Source organism: Eumetopias jubatus, unplaced genomic scaffold (genome assembly GCF_037043125.1).
Source record: "Eumetopias jubatus isolate StellerSeaLion01/CBP00866 unplaced genomic scaffold, mEumJub1_p1.0 scaffold_7, whole genome shotgun sequence".
Classification (NCBI taxonomy): domain Eukaryota; kingdom Metazoa; phylum Chordata; class Mammalia; order Carnivora; family Otariidae; genus Eumetopias; species Eumetopias jubatus.
This window is the reverse complement of record NW_028274813.1, coordinates 93,142,248-93,149,507: the sequence shown is the minus strand read 5'-3', so window position 1 is coordinate 93,149,507 and position 7,260 is coordinate 93,142,248.

Sequence of the window (7,260 nt, the reverse complement as noted above, 5' to 3'; positions counted from 1 at the left end):
ATCACTGATTCTCTCTTCTGCCTCATTTATCCTAGCAGTTAGTGCCCCCATTTTTGATTGTGCCTCATCAATAGCCTTTTTGATTTCTACTTGGTTAGATTTTAGTTCTTTCATTTCTCCAGAAAGGGTTACTCTAATAACGTCCACGCTTTTTTCAAGCCCAGCTAGTATCTTTAAAGTCATGATTCTGAACTCTAGGTCCGACATCTTACTAATGTCCGTATTGAGTAGGTCCCTGGCTGACGGTACTACCTCTTGTTCTTTTGCTGAGGTGATTTTTTTCATCTTGTCATTTTGTCCAGAGGAGAATAGATAAATGAGAGAACAAAATGCTAACAGGTTAACAACGTCCCCAGCAAATATACTGTATACAAATCAGAAAAGACCTGAAACCAGGGGAAAGGAAAGAGAAAAGAGGAAAAAAAACGGATGAAAACAAAAACAGAACAATACAAAAAAAGCAGAATATGATCAAATATGATCAGGCCAGTGCATAGATCAGTGCCACACACTAGATTTTGGGCATATTTTGGTTGTTAGAAAAAAGTGCCTCCTAAAATTTTAAAGGAAGAAAGACATATATGTACAAAATAAGGGTTGATACAATGAAGGGATGGAAGATGACTGTAAAGATGAAAGAAAAGATAAAAAAAAAAAGAAAAAAGGGAGAGAATGTGATCAGGCAGGAGACTAGAACAAAGTCATACACTAGTGATTTAGGGTATATTTTGATCTGTTAGAAGAAACTATCTCAAAATTTTAAAGAGAAAAAACATATATATATATGCCAAAAATAAGGGTAACTACTATGAAGGGATAAAATATGACTCTAAAAATGAAAAATAAAATTTTTTTTAAAAAAGGGATAAGATGGTTGAAAAAGGGAAAAAGAAACATTTAAAAATTTAAAACATTAACTTTGATGAACTAATTAATCATGGTAAAAAAAGCCATGAATTCTATGTGCAGTATTCCCCTAGCGCTGGAGTTCTCCCATTCTCCTTGATCGGTAAACTTGGTCTTGGCTTGCTGGCTGTTCGTGCTGATCTTCTGGGGGAGGGGCCTGTTGCTGTGGTTTCCAAATATCTTTGCGGGGGGCTGAATTGCCCCGCCCTTGTCAGTCCGGGCTAAGCAAGCTGCTCGGGTTGCTCTCAGGAGCTTTTGTTCCCTGCAAGCTCTTCGTACAGCTTTGGAGGACCAGGGCGAAAATGGTGGCCTCCCAATCTCCACCCGGAGGAGCTGAGAACTCGGGGCCCCGCTCCTCAGTGCGCCCCCAGAGAAAAGCAGTCACTCCCGTCTCCCTGGTCTCTGGCCGCACTCCGTGCTCACCCGGCCTGTGACGGAGCATTTCTATCTCTGGCACCCGACCCCGTGTGGAGTCTCCAAACCCAGCAGATCCCTGCGGTGCGTTCCCGTGCCGCCCCTCCCGGGGGAGAAAGGGGAGTCTCCCCAGATCTGCCGCTTGTTGGGTCCCTGCTGGAGGCGCAGTAGCCCGACTGGGCCACAGATCACAGTTTATGGCAACCCCGAGCTGAGAGCCTGCGCCTCGGCTCCGTCTCTGCAGCCAGCTTCCCCCGCTCTGATACCTGGGAGCTCTGCCGCACTCAGACACCCCTGGCCTTTCTGTGACCCCAAGGGTCCTGAGTCCACACTGTCCCGGGAGGATTCCACCCCCCGCTTAGCCACTGCAGCGACGTCCCTCAGCGGAGCCGACTTCTAAAAGGTCCGATTTTGTGCTCCGCAGCTCTATCACTTGCCAGAAGCGGCCGACGGAGGCCCCCTCCCCCGCTGTCTATCCTCCCAAATATCACTTCGGATTCACTTCTCCGCACGTCCTACCTTCCAGTAAGTGGTCGCTTCTCTGTTCAGAGAGTTGTTGCTACTCTCTTCGATCTCCTGTTGAGTTCGTAGGTGTTCAGAATGGTTTGATCCCTATTCAGCTGAGTTCCTGAGACCAGACGAAATCCAGGTCTCCTACTCCTCCACCATCTTGCTCCGCCCCCCAATTTTTTTGTTTTTTTTTAACTTCGAAATTTTTTTTGTTATGTTAATCACCACACATTACATCATTAGTTTTTGATGTAGTGTTCCATGATTCATTGTTTGCGTATAACACCCATTGCTCCATTCAGTACGTGCCCTCTTTAATACCCATCACTGGGCTAACCCATCCCCCGACCCCCTCTCCTCTAGAACCCTCAGTTTGTTTCTCAGAGTCCATAGTCTCTCATGGTTCATCTCCCCCTCCAATTTTCCCCCTTTCATTCTTCCCCTCCTGCTTTTTTTTTTTTTTAACATATAATGTATTATTTGTTTCAGAGGTACAGATCTGTGATTCAACAGTCTTGTACACTTCACAGCGCTCACCATAGCACATACCCTCCCCAATGTCTATCACCCAGCCACCCTATTCCTCCGACCCCCCACCACTACAGCAACCCTCAGTTCCACAGTTTGGCTTTGTGGACATTGCTACTATAAACATCGGGGTGCACATAACCCTTCGGATCCCTACATTTGTTTCTTTGGGGTAAATACCAAGTAGTGCAATTGCTGGATCTTATGGTAGCTCTATTTTCAACTTTTTGAAGAACCTCCATACTGTTTTCCAGAGTGGCTGCACCAGCTTGCATTCCCACCAACAGTGTAGGAGGGTTCCCCTTTCTCCACATCCCCGCCAACATCTGTCGTTTCCTGACTTGTTAATTTTAGCCATTCTGACTGGTGTGAGGTGTATCTCATTGAGGTTTTGATTTGGTTTTCCTTGATGCCGAGCGATGTTGAGCACTTTTTCACGTGTCTGTTGACCGTTTGGATGTCTTCTTTGGAAAAATGTCTGTTCATGTCTCCTGCCCAGAAATGGACCCTCAACTCTATGGTCAACTAATCTTCGACAAAACAGGAAAGAATGTCCAATGGAAAAAAGTCTCTTCAACAAATGGTGTTGGGAAAATTGGACAGCCACATGCGGAAGAATGAAACTTTGTTCAGTTTCATCATGAGTTGACATTGAATCTTGTCAAATACTTTTTCTCCATCATTTGAGATGATCATATGATCTTAATCCTTTGTTTTATTGATGTGGTGTATAACATTGTTTTTTGCAAATAGTGAACCATTTTTGCATCCCTGGAATAAATCCCACATGATCTGTGGTGAATGATCTTTTTAATGTATTATTGTATACAGTTGGCTTATATTGTTGCCTTTTGCATCTATGTTCTTCAGGGATATTGGACTATAGTGTGTGTGTGTGTGTGTGTGTGTGTGTGTGTGTGTGTGTGTGTGTGTGTGTGAGATGCCTGTGCTTTTGGTATCAGGGTAATACTGGCCTCATGAAATGAAGTTGGAAGCTTTCCTTACTCTTTCAAATGGTTTGAAAATAATAGGTATTCTTCTTTAAATGAGTAGTAAAGTTCAAAAAAAAATTTTTAAATGATTAGTAAATTTCACCTGCGAATCTGTCTGGTTCTAGACTTCTATTTTTTGGTAATTTTTTGATTACCAATTAAATTCCATTACTAGCAATTGGTCTGTTCAGGTGGTCTGTTTTTTCCTCGTTCATTTTTGGAAGGTTGTATTTTTCTAGGAATTTATCCATTTCTTCTAGGTTGTCCAATTTGTTGGCATATAATTTTTCATATTTTTTTTAAGATTTTATTTATTTGACAGAGTGCGCAAGCAGGGGGAGCAGCAGAGGGAGAGGGAGAAGCAGGCTCCCCACAGAGCAGGGGGAGCCCAATGTGGGACTCGATCCCAGACTCCTGGGACCATGACCTGAGCCGAAGGCAGTCGCTCAACCAACTGAGCCACCCAGCGCCCTCATTTTTTCTTATAATCATTTGTATTTCTCTGGTGTCAGTTGTTACTTCTCTCTTTTTTGATTTTACTTATTTAGATCCTTTCTCTTTTTTGTTGATGAATCTGGCTAAGGGTTTGTCAATTTTGCCCTTTCTTCCCCCTTTGCTCATTTGTTTCTTAATTCCACATATGAGTGAGATCACATGGTATTTGTCTATCTCTGGCTGATTTATTTCTCTTAGCATTATTCTCTCTAGCTCTATCTATGTTGCTGCAAATGGCAAGATTCCATTCTTTTTATAGCCAAATAATATTCCATTCTACATATATACTGTATCTTCTTTATTCATTCATCTATCAATGGATGCTTGGACTCCTTCCATTGTTTAACTATTATAAATAATGCTGCAATAAACATAGGGGTGCATGTATCCCTTTGAATTCGTGTTTTTGTTTTTTTGGTTAAATACCCAGTTGTGCAATTCCTGAATCATACAGCAATTCTATTTTTAATTTTTTGAGGAACCTCCATATTGTTTTTCACAGTGGCTGCACTAGTTGGCATTCCCACCAACAGTACAGGAGAGTTTATTTTTCTCCACATCGTCGCCAATACTTGTTGTTTCTGGTGTATTTTATGTAAGCCATTCTAACAGGTTTGAGGTGATATCTCTTTGTAGTTTCGATTTGCAGCTCCTTGATGAGTGATGTTGAGCATCTTTTCATGTGTCTGTCTGTTGACCAACTGTATGTCTTTTGAGAAATGTCTGTTCATGTCTTCTGCCCATTTTTAAATTATTTGGTTTTTTGGATGTTGAGTTTTATCAGTTCTTTATATATTTTGGATACTAACCCTTTACTGGAGATGTCATTTGCAAATGTCTCCTCCCATTCATTTGGTTGCCTTTTGTTGACTGTTTCCTTTGCTCTGTGGAAACTTTTTATTTTGATGTAGTCCCAGTAGTTTATTTTTGCTTTTATGTCCCTTGCCTCAGGAAACATATCTAGAAAAATGTTGCTACAGCCAATGTCAGAGCAATTATTGCCTGTGCTCTCTTCTAGGAGTTTGATGGTTTCAGATCTCACATTTACATCTTTAATCCGTTTTGACTTTTTGTCTGGTGATAGAAAGTTGTCCTGTTCCATTCTTTTACATGTAGCTGTCCAGTTTTCCCAACACCATTTGTTGAAGGGACTGTTTTTCTCCCATTGTATACTCATTCCTCCTTTGTTGAAGATTAATTGACCATATAACCATGGATTTATTTTTGGGTTTTCTATTCTGTTCCATTGATCCACATGTCTTTCTTATGCCAATACCATACCTGTTTTAATTACTACCACTTTGTAATCTAAAATTGTGATACCTCCAGTTTTTTCTTTTTCAAGATTGCTTTAAGTATTTGAGGTCTTTTGTGCTTCCATACAAATCTTAGGATTATTTGTTCCAGTGCTGTGAAAAATGCTGTTGGTATTTGGATAGGGATGGAATTAAATCTGTAGATTGCTTTAGGTAGTATAGATATTTTAACAATATTTGTTCTTCTAATCCATGAGCACAGAATGTGTTTCCATTTTTGTGCATTGTCTTGAATTTTTTCATCAGTGTTTTATGGTTTTCAGAGTACAGGTCTTTTACCACCTTGGTTAAATTTATTCCTAGATATTTTATTGTTTTTGGTGCAACTGTAAATGGGATTGTTTCCTTAATTTCACTTTCTCTGCTTCATTATTAGTGGGTAGAAATGCAACAGGTTTCTGTACATTGATTTTTGTATTCTGTGACTTTACTGTATTCATTTGTCAGTTCTAATGGTTTTTTGGAGTTTTCAGGGTTTCCTATATATAGTATCATAACATCTGCAAATAGTTTTTCTACGACTTTACCAATTTGGATGCCTTTTATTTCTTTATGTTGTCTAATTGCTGTGGCTATTCAGCACTGTGTTAAATAAAAGTAGTGAGACTGGACATCTTTGCCTTGTTCCCCATTTTAGGGGAAAGGCTCTCAGTTTTCCCCCATTGAATATGATGTTAGCTGTGAGGTTTTTTTTAAATTTTTTATTGTTATGTTAATCACCATATATTACATAATTTGTTTTGGTGTACTGTTCCATGATTCATTGTTTGTTCATAACACCCAGTGCTCCATGCAGAATGTGCCCTCCTCAATACCCATCACCAGGCTAACCCATCACCCCACCCTCCTCCCCTCCAGAAACCTCAGTTTGTTTTTCAGAGTCCATCATCTCTCCTGGTTCGTCTTAGCTGTGAGTTTTTCATATATGGCCTTTATTATGCTATGTTCCCTCTAAACCTACTTTGTTGAGTGTTTTATCATGGTTGGATGTTGTACTTGATCAAATGCTTTTTCTGCATCTACTGAAGTGATCATGTTGATTGATTTGCCAATATTGAACCACCCTTGCATCCTAGGAATAAATCCCATTTGATCGTGCTGAATGATTTTTTTTTAATGTACTGTTGGATTCAGTTTGCTAATATTTTGTTGAGGATTTTTGTTTCTATATTCATGAGGGATGTTGGCCTGTGGTTCTCTTTTTTTGTGGTGTCTTTATCTGGTTTTGGTGTCTGGGTGATACTGGCCTTGTAGAATGAATTTGAAGTTTTCCTTCTCTGTATTTGGAACAGTTTGAGAATAGGTATTATCATTACTAATTCACTTTCATTGCTGGTAATTGGTCTGTTCAAATTTTCTCTTCCTGCTTTAGTTTTGGTAAGTTCTATATTTCTAGAAATTTATCCATTTCTTCTCAGTTGTCCAATTTGTTGGCATATAGGTTTTCTAATATTCTGTTACAGTTGTATTTCTGTTGTGTTGTTATTTCTCTTTTGTGATTTTGAGTCCTCTCTCTCTCAATGAGTCTGTCTAGAAGATTATCAATTTTGTTGGTCTTTTCAAAGAACCAGCTCCTGGTTTCATCTATATTTTTAGATTATATATCATTTATTTCTGCTCTAATTTTATTATTTCCTTCCTTGTGTTTGGTTTGGGTTTTTGTTCTTGTTCCTTTTAGGTGTAAACTTAGGTTGTTGGAGATTTTTCTTGCTTCTTGAGGTAGGCCTGTATTGCTCTAAACTTCCCTTTTAGAACCGCTTTTCCTGCATCTCAAAGATTTGGGGGCATTGTGTTTTCATTTGTTTCTATGTAATTTTTTAGGTTGACCCATTCATTGTTTAGTAGCATCTTATTTAACTTGCATGTATTTGTGTCTTTCCAGATTTTTTCTTCAGGTTGATTTCTAGTTTCATAGCGTTGTGGTCAGAAAAGACACATGGTATGACTTTGAATTTTTAAAAATTTATTCAGACTTGTTTTGTGACCTAATATGTGATCTATTCTGGAGAATGCTCCATGTGCAGTTGAAAAGAATGTGTATTCTGTTTTAGGATGGAATGTTCTCAATATGTCTGTTAAATCCATCTTGTCCAGAGTAT